At 40.5% G+C, this 13,281-nt stretch overlaps 1 pseudogene; it reads right to left on the minus strand.

Moving 5' to 3' along the window:
* Window positions 1-11,006: 11,006 nt before the first annotated feature.
* Window positions 11,007-12,487, minus strand: LOC145531041 (EMI domain-containing protein 1-like; annotated as a pseudogene).
* Window positions 12,488-13,281: the final 794 nt, after the last annotated feature.

The following is a 13,281-nucleotide window of genomic DNA, read 5'->3' on the forward strand; positions in this document are numbered from 1 at the left end:
TGGTTTGATCTCCTTGCCATCCAAGGGACTCTCAAGAGTCTTCTCCAGAACCACGACTAGAACACATCAGTCCTTTGGTGGTCAACATTCATTAAGCTTTGCTCTATAGTAAATAAGTTTAACTCACAATCAATAGGAAAAGTAGAAAAAAAAGATAGGGCCAACTGTTTTTGTTTTGTTTTGTTTTTTTAAGGCAGGAGAACACTAATTTTTTTTGTACTATTATAACCTGTACCTTCTTATGGAGACAAGATTCAAAGAAAGTGAGGTAAAGACATTTAACCTCCTCACTGGAAGATGTTTGTGTGTGCTAATTCCCCTCAGTTGTATCCGACTCTTTGCAACCCTACGGACTGTAGCCTGCCAGGCTCCTCTGTCCATGGAATTATCCAGGAGAGAATACTGGATGGGTTGCCATGCCTTCCTCCAGGGGATCTTCCCGAACCAAGGAATGAACCCTTGTCTGTTATGTCTCCTTCACTGACAGACAGATTCTGTTGATGAAAGTAAGAGTCTCTGTGCATTTTCCACTTTTAATAACCTTTCTATTGTGGCATAATGCCAAATGAGTAGTCTACATACATAAACATAATTTAAGGCTATAGTCTATTGAAAAGTTTCATTAAATCAACTAATCAATCCAAACAACAATTAAATCAGGCAATTGGTTTGTATTTTCCTGCTGTTTGAACAGCCAAGGTGTTCTGTCATAGTAGACTAGGCAAACACAGCATTATTTGTGTTCATTTGGAGTTTGCAAATTTAGCCCATTCAACTTACTCTCTCAAGTAGAAAATTCAGTCAAATAATAAATTACTTCATAGTTAAATTACAGTAAAAAATCATCTACACACTTTATCCTCTACATCTTTTTTTTTTTTTACTTTTTTAATATGTGTACTGTGCTTAATTGCTCACTCATGTTTGACCCTTTGAGAGCCCATGGACTGTAGCCCACCAGGCTCCTCTTTCTGTGGGGATTCTCCAGGCAAGAATACTGGAGTGAGTTGCCATGCCCTCCTCCAGGGGATCTTCCCAATCTAGGGATCAAACCCAGGTGTCCCCGATTGTAGGCGGATTTTTTACCAGTTGAGCCACCAGGGAAGCCCAAGAACACTGGAATGAGTGACCTAACATTTCTCCAAGGAATCTTCCCAACCCATGAATTGAACTGGATCTCCTGCATGGCAGGCGGATTCTTTATCAGCTGAGCTACCAGGGAAGCCCTTTTAATATATAAAATTTTTAAATTCCCGAACTAAAATGCACAGATTTCACAATGCTTTTAAAACATCTAGTAGCTTTATCTTGTACAAGTGCCCAGGAATAGATATCATTTTAAGAAATATTAAAACTTTTGAGATGATAAGAATAGCAAGTATTTATGATTATTGAGTTTCACACTCTACTCTTTCAAATAATTTTGCATTTTTTTAAATGGAAAGCCAGTTTCTCTGAATAAGAAATGACTTATTTCATGGGTGGAGTCTTTAGTGTTGCATAATTTGAATCACCTGATATTTCAGTGATTCAGAGCGTATCTTCAATCATATTACATCACTTAGTGTAGAAAGAGCATGCTTACAAAATATTGTATTTATTAGTACTGCTTCATGACTTTCTATATAATTTGAAAAATTCTCTGGCATAACATATCAGTTCTAAAATGTCTGCACCACTGTTTTCTACCATAATGTGATCAAAGAAATATCATAGAGTAAACTAATTTAAAAGATAATATGAAATTATTAACATTTTACAATGTTTCTGAATCTATTGTCTCTACATTTGCTCATACAAATAAGTATACTATTGCACTATATATTTATTAGTGATAAGTTTATAAGTATATTCTCAAATAATTTTTTTCTGTAAAATGTATTAAGCAATTTATTAGTCTTAAATCAATGTAGAACAAAAGAAAAAGGATATATGTACCCTGATGGCTCAGTTGATAAAGAGTCATCCTGCAATTTAGCTCCCTCTGTTGGGGAGATCTCCTGAAGGAGGAAATGGCAACCCACTTCAGTATTGTTGCCTGTGAAATCCCATGGACAGAGCAGCCTAGAGGGCTACAGTCCATTGGGTTGCAAGAGTTGGACATGACTGAGCAACTAAACCACCACCGTACACCATTCCTATAACTATTTCCAATCTGTTATCTCAGATTGAATGATAACGTGTTAAAGCAGCAACAATTCATTGAAGAAGCTACTCTAATCTATACACTTTTGCTATTGATTACCAGGAAAAGAATAACTCATTTTGGAGATAGAAAACTTTGGTTACTTTATAACAAAAGATTAAATTCAAATATTTGAGATAATGGAGAAGAGATAAACACAGGTATATACAACTAAATTCCATAAAATATTTGTTTGAAATAGAAAACTGTAAACTGTAGTGAAATCTACCAACTGTCCTGAAGCTTTTTGTTGGGAGTCATAATCCATCCCCTACTTTCTCATTACCCCTAATTCATGGATCCCCAGGAGCTCTTCTTTAGGCTGTTAAGTGAGCAAGTGAAGATTTGCCTTCCTATATACGTATCTCTCCAATGACCTATGCCTCCCTGAAGTGAGAAAAAGTCAAATGGGTTTCCCTGGTAGCTCAGTGGTAAAGAATTCACCTGCCAATGCAGGAGTCACAAGTTTGACCCCTGGATCAGGGAGATCCCATGGAGAGGAAGAGAACTCTTACTGCATTTACTGATTCTCAATTGCCTTCAGCTCAAAATATTTCTTATACCAAAGTGGCATATTTTCATACGACATGTTCTAGACCCCTTAAACAGTTTTCTGACACTTACTGTAAATTATGAAAGCTCGTTATTAAGAGAACACAGGATACTGGTCTCAAGTCTAGCGTCAAAGTAAATTTTCCGTTACTTTTTGTTACCCCTGGCGTATACCTTAATTTTTCACTCTCCTCTTAAATCATCTTTGACTATTTTCAAGTTTAGCCATATTCTTTTTAATTTTCTTTATCATATGCTTTAGTTCACTATATGGCACTATAGCTTTACTATTGCCATATTTTAAAAAGTTTTAAATATGCTCTTTCCACTTAGAGATCATCTTAGCCCAGGTTCCCTAGAAAACAAATTCTGAGGGGACAAGATGGAAAATACACCATGTGTTATATGCTAGCACTTTAATGGGACTGCAATCACAGGGAAGCAGGAAAGAGTGAAAAAGGTAAATGAGGCAGAAGAGAGAAAAGGTTAATTGAAAAAGGGTTTCACCTATCTGCTCAAAACTTTGTAATAAGAATGCATTCCAATTATATCAAGTTGCTTTCATGCCATCCACTGTGAAAGATGTTAAGGCAGTGCACTGATCTTCACAGTGCAATGAAATGAGCTGTATATCTAAAAACATGGAGGAATTACTGAAATATAATGTTAATATTATTTTTCTAAACAGAATAATTATCATTACTTTAACAATTAAAAATATCTCAGAATAAAGATTAGTGAGGGAAACCTTCAAAATATCTGTATTTTACCATCCTTAGAATGTAATATCACAGTGTCTTGAAGCTGATAGCTACATGTAGAGCTAGAGCTATAAGTCTGCTTTTTGTGAACAATGCAAGTATCCAAAGGGTCAAAAAGAAAACCAAGTCCAATTGACCCTCAGCTTCAAATGAGTGTTCAGATACCTGTGTATATTAAATTATACTGACTAATTTCAATCATTTCGGGGACATGTATTTTTAACTATTACATTCATAATTCCCTTTTAATTTAGGAACTTTTGTCCCAGAGTGATGGGATGGGGAGAGAGGTGGGAGGGGGGTTCAGGATGGGGAACACATGTACACCCATGGCTGATTCATGTCAATGTATGGCAAAAACCACTACAATACTGTAAAGTAATTAGCCTCCAATTAAAATAAATAAATTTCAATAAATAAATAAATAAAAATAAAATAAATCACCAGAACCCTAAACTGTTGAGAAATTAAAAAATGTTACACAGGGAATATACTTTCTTAGCAAAGTAACTATAATCCCACAAACATTAGTAGAGATACAAATTTTATCAAACACCAAAATCCAAGAATGCTGCCTTTCAATCAATTTCTTTTTAAATTTATGGTTCATGGAGCACCATAATTACTATTTTTCTGAAAGTAAAAATATAAATGAATAAATAATTATCTAAGTAAGTAAATGTTAGTCACTCAGTCATGTCCGACTCTTTGCAATCCCATGGACTGTAGCTCACCAGACTCCTCTATCCATGGAATTCTCCAGGCAAGAATACTGGAGTGGGTAGCCATTTCCTTCTTCAGGGGATCTTCCTGACCCAGGGATCAAACCCAGGTTAAGCATTAACATATAAAGTTATTACCATGAAAACTTAACAATGATAATTAGGGGAAAAAACTGACTTCATAAATTAATAATGTGATACGTAATTACAAAAATTATTGTTTGATAAGTTGCTCACTATTTTAGAGCTATTGAATATCCAGCATAAAATTCTCACATATTTACATAATTCTGAGTTAGTTTCTTTAATGACAGTGCAAAATTCTAGCCTTATGTCTTTGACTTTTTTATTTTTAAATAAATATATGTAAGTAAATAAATATATTTTTAAAATATTGTTGATGGCACAATAAGAAGTACAACTCTCTACTTCATAAAAGCAGAAAAATATAACAGTCACTGGTTTCTGGGATTAAAATGTGAAAATTTTTAACTTTAAGGATGAGTTTTCCCATAAATCCAAACCTGGCTGTAATTGGAAAGTTATTGATAAACTGGGCTTTCCTGGTGGCTCAGATGGTAAAGAATCTGCCTGCCTTGATTACTTTACAGAAATGCTCTGAATATGTGTTCTGATGTTAATATATGCTGCCTTGTAGTCTATAACCATGCAGAGGGAAATATATTTGAGATAGATAACAGATTTTAATAATTCACCTCTTGAAGACATAAACAAATTAAAGTAATATTCTATTGACTTGATAGTTGAGATAAAAAATATGTTTCACAATGCACTGACTACAAAACACAAACACCATGACTGTTGAAATGTCAGACTGCAACAAATATCACTACTCTTTATTTTTCTTTTCACTCAACTCTTATAATTAAGAAAACACACTCAGCGCTTGTTTTTGCTTTCTTGACAATATATTTATTAACAAAAAATGCATGATGTGAAAAATATCTACCTCTTAAAAATGCTATTTGGTGTCTTACCAAAAATTTTCAGGGGTGATATATGTATTTGGGCCCTAAATTAGTTCAGTTCAGTCACTCAGTCATGTCCGACTCTTTGCAACCCCATGAATTGCAGCATGCCAGGCCTCCCTGTCCATCACCAACTCCCGGAGTTCACCCAAACCCATGTCCATCGAGTCAGTGATGCCATCCAACCATCTCATCCTCTGTCGTGCCCTTCTCCTCCTGCCCCCAATCCTTCCCAACATCGGGGTCTTTTCCAATGAGTCAACTCTTTGCATGAGGTGGCCAAAGTATTAGAGTTTCAACTTCAACATCAGTCCTTCCAATGAACACCCAGGGCTGATCTCCTTTAGGATGGACTGGTTGGATCTCCTTCAGTCCAAGGGACTCTCAAGAGTCTTCTACAACACCACAGTTCAAAAGCATCACTTTTCGGTGCTCAGCTTTCTTCACAGTCCAACTCTCACATCCATACATGACTACTGGAAAAATCATAGCCTTGACTAGACGGACCTTTGTTGGCAAAGTAATGTCTCTACTTTTTAATATGCTATCTAGGTTGGTCATAACTTTCCTTCCAAGGAGTAAGTGTCTTAATTTCATGGCCCTAAATAAGAGGCATTAAATTTGGTAGAAGCATTAAAATTGTCCTGGTTTCAATTGTGTGTATATATATATATAATTAATTTGGCATCTTTTATAAAAGAACTAATGTTAGAGATGAAGGGAATATTGTTTAAGAAAAGCAAGAATGAACGTATTTATTTTCTGTGTAGTTGCTGCTGCTGCTGCTGCTAAGTTGCTTCAGTCGTGTCCGACTCTGTGCGACCCCATAGACGGCAGCCCACCAGGCTCCGCCGTCCCTGGGATTCTCCAGGCAAGAATACTGGAGTGGGTTGCCATTTCCTTCTCCAGTGCATGAGTAGTTACCCATTGTTAAATTCGTCTTTGGAAAAACGAGGAAATGTTACAATCTTACATGAAGGCAATAACCTAAAATCTATCTTTCTGCTGTATTTTCAGGTTTGTTTAGGGCTGTTTTTAGCATCACCATATCTTCATTTCAAGTACAAAGGTTTAAGAAAGAATTTTTTATACATATGTACTGAATTGATTTTAAGAAAGGTGCATTATCCTCCAGGAGCAACATTTTTACCTAAGAATTATGAAGTTTATTGTATTATTAATTGTTTAATATACTGAAGTTAAAAATGTTACACTGGGAATATACTTTCTTAGCAAAGTTAACAGTATTTTAAAATCCTGTTTCAGGAAGTATATTGTCTGTGTGTTGTGAAGGAGGTGTGTTCCGAATGTGCCTTGCAGTAAAGTAATCAAATATAGGAGTCTTTGGATGGGAAAGTTTTTTGGTTTTTTTTTTTTTTTTTTAATGTTAAGAGGTAATTTTGTGGAATAACATTAAAATTATGACTTTTGAAAAGTATTAGATTTTCCTGAAATAAAATCTGATGGTTCACATCAACATTTGATTGTTTTTAATTCTTAGAAGAATTCAGAAAAAATAAACCTAGTTAAGCAATTTTTTTAAAAAATTTTGTTTCTTAATCCTCAGAATATTAAACATTGTTTATGGAAAAAAGAATAGTCAAAATAGTCAATAGTCAATATTGAATAGTCAATCTTGAGAGAGAAGAGTAAAGCTGAAAGTATTATGCTTCCTGTTTTCAAACTATACTACAAAAGCTACAGTCATCAAAAGAGTATGATATTGGCAAAAAAACAGAGACATGGATCAATGGAGTAGAACAGGAAACCTGGAAATGAACCCACACTTATAAGAGCAATTAGTCTATAAAAAAGGAGGCAAAAATATACAAAGTGGAAAAGACCACCTCTTTAATAAATGGTGCTGGGAAAACTAAATACGCACACGCAAAAGAATTAAATTGGCTTACTTTCTCACACCATGCATGAAAATAAATTCAAATGGATGAAAGGATTAAATGTTAGATCTGAAACCATAAAACTTCTAGAAGAAAATAAAGGGAATGAGATTTTTGGCACTGGTCTTAGTAGCATTATTTTTTGGATCAGTCTTCTCACATAAATAAAACAAAAGCAAAAATAAATTAGTGGGACTACATCAAATTAAAAAGCTTTTGTAAAGTGAAGGGAACTGTCAACAAAACAAAAAGGCAAGCTACTGAATGGGATAAGATATTTGCAAACAATATATCCACTAAAAGGTTAATGTCCAAAATGCTGAAAGAATTCTTACAACTCCGCAATCAGATATCACCTCACATCTGTCAGAATGCTGCTGCTAAGTCGTATCAGTCATGTCCGACTCTGTGCGACCCCATAGACGGCAGTCCACTAGGCTGCTCCATCCCTGGGATTCTCCAGGCAAGAATACTGGAGTGGGTTGCCATTTCCTTCTCCAGTGCATGAAAGGGAAAAGTGAAAGTAAGGTTGCTCAGTGGTGTCGGACTCTTCGTGACCCCATGGACTGTAGCCCACCAGGCTCCTCCGTCCATGGGATTCTCCAGGCAAGAGTACTGGAGTGGGTTGTCATTGACTTCTCCATCTGTCAGAATGGTTATTATTAAAAAGATAACAAATAATAAGCGTTGTCAAGAATGTGGAGAAAAACAAACCCTTGTGCACTGTTTGTGGGAATGTAAATTGATTGAGCCACTGTTGAAAACATGGAGGCTTCTCAAAAAATTAAAAATAGAACCACAATTCAGCAATTCCTCTCCTGGGTATTTATTTGAAGAAAAAAGAAAACACTAATTATACATGATATATGGACCAGTTTCTTGGAGCCTCTGCTTATTACGGGAAAAAAGTGAATGTGTTAGTCATTCAGTCTTATCTGACTCTTTGTGTAGCCCACCCGGCTCCTCTGTCCATGGGATTCTCCAGGCAAGAATACTGGAATGGGTTGCCATTCCTTTCTCCAGGGGATCTTTCTGACCCAGGGATTGAACCCGTGTCTCCTGCATTTTGAGCAGATTCTTTACCATCTGAGCCACCAGGGAAACACCAATATTCATTATATACCATATGAAAGAAAATAACAAGGCATTGAAGTAGAGAATAATGTGATGTGACAGTGCCTACTTTGAGAAAATGATTGGAGAAGTCCTCTCCGTGGAGGTAATCTTGAGTGAGAGATTTAAATATTGGGAAGGATATAGTCTTAGAAACCGTGAGAGAGCTGAACAGAGCAGTCGCCTTTAGCTTATGTGAGGAACTTAACAGAACTTTGGTTTAGATGGATACTAGGTAGGATTAGATGGCATTAGACATAGACATGAGCTTCTCTTTTATATCAGGTAAAATATGGAAACGGAACAGTTATGTAAGCATGAAAGATAAATGATGCAATTTATAGTTTTTTTAAGCCAATCATGTTGCTGTGTTGCTTTTGGAAAGTTGTAGAAGTGTGGAAACACATTACAAGGCTGTTTGAGGAGACTTGACAGTGGGTTTGACTAGGATAGCAGAGAAGTTTATGAGAAGCAATCAATAATAATAAATGTGATAGCAATATTAATGATAATATTTCATAGTGGTTGAGGAGATTTGAAAGAGGGATGATAATGTTAAATATAGAATCTAAGTTACACAAAGAAGATAATGATGTCAGAAGATGCTTTATATCATGAAATTATTGTAAGAATAATGCCCTTAGAATTCCAGTGAAATTGTATGACTGTCGGACTAAGCTTCTTGAGCAAATGAGATGGAGGCTAAGATATTTGTGGCTGGGAAGCAATTTTTTATAATAAATCTTCCAAAGTGATCCAAAATCTGGAGATGAAAATATGAAGGGTGGTCATAGCAGTAGATAGTTGAACTGGAAGGGGAGAAAGGACATCTGAAGACAAGATAAACCGGGAGACCTGAGTGTTATATGGCTAATCCCTGTGGAAGTTGAATTCACAATGATTAATGACAGGTAAGGGGAGGGAGGAGGACAGAGTCTTCAGTGAAATAAATGCAGTTGTTGTTTTTCAGTCTCCAGGTTGTGTCTGCTCTTCACGACCCCATGGATTGCAGCACTCCAGGCTTCCCTGTCCCTCAGCATCTCCCAGAGTTTGCACAGGTTCAGGTCCATTGAATCAGTGATGCCATCCAGTCGTCTCATCCTCTGTCACCCTCTTAGCCAAAGTACTAGAGCTTCAGCTTCAGCATCAGTCCTTCCAAAGATTATTCGGGGTTGATATCTTTAATAATGACTGGTTTGATCTCTTTGCTTTTCAAGGGATTCTTGAGAGTCTGCTCCAACACCACAGTTCAAAAGTATCAATTCTTCAGTGCTCCACTGTGTCCAGCTCTCACATCCATACATGACTACTGGAAAGATGATACCTTGACTGTACAGACCTTTGTTGGCAGAGTGATGTCCTTGATCTTTAACACACTGTCTAGGTTTGTCATAGCTTCCCTGCCAAGAAGCAATCATCTTCTAATTTCATCACTGCTGTCACCATCCACAGCAATTTTAGTGAAGCTACCATGAAGTTAAAAGTATAAGGCTGTTGGACTTTTAAACTGAGCCATTCAGCTTTAAAAACAATCTAGAAAGTGAGGTTGTAAAGAAAACTACAGTTGCTAACCGAGGAACTCTGAAACAAAAGAATCTCATCTCTAATGTAGAGATTCCTTTTATTTGAGATTCTGTAAACTGAAGCATAATTACTTCAATCTTAGCATGATAAAACTCTTCTAAAGCCTTAGAAAGAAAATGCTGGTAATATACAAACTATCTCCATTATAAATGCAAGTTCGACCCCAGAATCTCTATTTGGAATGCATTTTATTCTTCTAGCTTTGTTTTTATGAGCAATTGCACCACAACACATAATTCCATTTAAATAGATATATAGCACTTAATAAGAGTTCAGAATTGTTTACTATGCCTTATTGATCTAAGCAAGAGGAAAAAAAAAACCAAAAACCCAATGTTATCCCTAACAAAGTGATAAATAAAAGATTGTACAAAGGAAAATACTGTTTCAGTATGGGTTCCTTGCCAAATCAGGTAATTAAAACATACTAGCAAATTGCTAAGTGTTTTTCATGATAACACAAATATTGAGATAGAAGACATACAACTTTGGAAAGACTATCATGTATCAAGAGTTGGGCTTAAAGAAGAGATGCCACCTGGTGTCTCTACTTTGTTTTTTAATTTTTTTGGCAGTCAGGCAGAGGCTTTTATTGCCTGATACACATCTACCTGCTGGGGCGGTCACAGGCGGTTGTGGGAGCAGGTGGCCCCCTCCTCCATGCCCCCGGGAGGGACTGAGGTGTAGGGGTCAGAATTGACAGAAGGAGCCCAAAACACCCAGTCAGATCAGGTAGCTTTACCTCAGGGTCAGGACCCCAGCACCGGAAAACAAGGAGAGGAGGTGTACAGGTGGGCTCCCCAGGTTTGGCTGGGGAGCAGGGAGGCCAAGACTGCCTGCTCTCGTCACCCCTGGATGTGTGGAGGGCCAGGCAGTTGATGAGATAACAGAAGCTCCAAACCTGCCACCCCTGCCGCAGACCTGCATCACCCCATGTCACAGAGGAAAACTGAGGCCCAGGGCCCTGAGCCCTCTCACCTGGGCCACACCTCCCTCTCAGGCCCCAGTCCCTGCTCAGCCTCAAAGAAGGTAGACGTGCCTCCTGGGTACCAGGACCAAGATCCCCACCCAAAGGCCTAGGTGGTGGAAGAGACCCTGAGGATACCAATTAATATGGATGGGCAGCTCCTGGAGGCAGTCAGTCCAGTCCAGACTGGAAAGGGAAGCCTGGCCTGACCCTCCCCAAGGGGCCAACACCACCCTCAATCTGTCTCCTCTCAGCTCCTGGGGACCACGATCCAGTAGCTGGCCGTGTGTCCTTCCCTTCTGTCTTTCAGGAGGCTGGGGGTGCCTTGCTGGCAAGGCTTGTCCCCGACCCCTCTGAGTCCAGTGGGCTCTTTTCACCAGGGTCTCCTTTGCAGCCAGATTCTTCCCACTGCCCCATGGAGCCTTGGGGGCTGGGCTCCTCTTGCAGTCCTCTTTCGCTCTTCTCTCTGGGGTGGCCTGAGGCTTCTTTGGCTTCAGTGTGGCCTGAGGCTCCCATATGTCCAGGACTCCCAGGAATGCTCATGGGACCAGGAAGTCCAGGATACCCATGTGTCTGGGGAGCCTGGGAACCCAGCTGGTCCCGAGGGCCAGTGGCTGCTGGTCTCAGTGAAGGTGTTGGACAGAAACGGGTCCCCAGGTTGGGAGATATGGGTGTAGGGTGGTCCAACAGGGGCTGGGGGACAGGGGAGCCAGGAGGGCCTAGGGGCCCTGGAGGTCTCCTCTTTGTGGGGATACCCACAGCTCAGGCCTGACCAGTGCTCCCTGGGAGGGCCTGCTGACCTGCTGGACCTCTCATCCCCATTGGGCCCCCACTGCCAGGGTCTCCTGTGGGGCCAGTGGGCCCAGGAAGCCCCCAGGGACCAACTGTATCATCTCAAGGGAGCAGAGAAGGCCTCTGGTTTTCTCTGGCTCCCGGCAGCCCTCGAAGGCCTCCTGGGCAACTGGGGAGCCCCAAGGCAGGGGGATCGGGGGTCCTGCCCTCTCCGTGACAGTCAGCCCTGCCACCTTGACCTCCAGCACCTTCAGCCACTCAATCAGTTCCGACACTTTGCTGCAACTGAGACAACCAGAGAAGCCTGTGGGCCCGAAGGGCCATCCGCCAGGTGGTTCTGACCGACTACCCCGGCGCCACGAAACCAGAGGGGCCTGCAACTTCCTTGCAGCTCTTAGGCGAGGAGCCGGAGGCCGCATCTTCACTGGCAGGCAGTCACTGTCTTGTACATCACCCTGTACGTGGGTCTCACCGCTGTCCTGTAGCTGTCACTCAGTCGTGTCTGACTCCCACGACCCCATGGACTGTAACCCGCCAGGCTCCTCTGTCCATGGGATTCACCAGGCAAGAATACTGAAGTGGGTTGCCATTTCCTTCTCCATGGGATGGATCTTCCCGACCCAGGGATCAAACCCAGGTCCGCTGCATCGCAGGCAGACTCTTAACTAACCGAGCCAACAGGGAAGCCCCTGTAGCTGTTCCTAGGGCAGCTCATCGGCCAGAGGCAATTCTGCAGCACCCTCTGCAGGTAGGTGCCGTTCTGCAAGTGGCAGAAGAGAGTGCGGGTCACCACCAAGGAGCACCAGTTAGTTCCTGCGCGCAGAGAACGGAGCTCCCTCCCCGCCCCAGACACTCCAAGCGGCATTGCCTCACAGGTGGCCTGAGCCTGCAGCAAAGCAGAGCCCAGGCCTGCGGGCCGCCCATGCTGCTCCCGGAGCACTCCCGCGCGCGGGCCCCTTGAATAGCTCCCATCCTGGCATGCCGGCTCACCTTCCTGCCCACGCAGCCAGCCGCCCAGGATGCGCGGATCCTGGTTCTCAGCACAGCAGCCAGAGGGCTCTAGTTTGTTATATAACTAAACTATGATTGAATTTATCACAGACAAATCCATGAAGCATAGGATTTTTAGAAAGTTCAAATTATGGGTGATCATAGAGCATTTGATGCTTTCGAATTGTAGTGCTGGAGAAGATTCTTGAGAGTCCCTTGGACTTCAAGGAGATCAAATCAGTCAATCCTAAAGGAAATCAACTATGAATATTCATTGGAAGGACTGATGCTGAAGCTCCAATAATTTAACCACCTTTTGCAAAGAGCTGACTCATTGGAAAAGACCCTCATGCTGGGACAAGTTAAAGGCACAAGGTGAAGAAGGCGGCAGAGGATGAGATGGTTGTATGGCATCACCAACTCGATGGACTTGAATTTAAGCAAACTCTGGGAGACAGCGGAGGACAGAGGCGCCTGGCGTGCTGCAGTCCATGGGATCACCGAGTCCGACGTGACTTAGCTACTGAATAGTAGCAACAACATTGCGCATTAGCATCACCTGTGAATAAGCCTTCTGCTCTAAGAGTCTCCTGTTTCAAAAATTGTTTGATTTTTGTATACTCTGTTTCTTCCTTCTCACAGTTTTTATCAGTCCAGCACAAGCCATCATCTGCTTGAAGGACAAAAAAGCAGGATGAAGAAATCCTGAGTACAGAATCTAAAATGAG

The sequence above is a fragment of the Giraffa tippelskirchi genome, chromosome 2, assembly GCF_054371585.1.
Source record: "Giraffa tippelskirchi isolate mGirTip1 chromosome 2, T2T-mGirTip1v1.2.pri, whole genome shotgun sequence".
Classification (NCBI taxonomy): domain Eukaryota; kingdom Metazoa; phylum Chordata; class Mammalia; order Artiodactyla; family Giraffidae; genus Giraffa; species Giraffa tippelskirchi.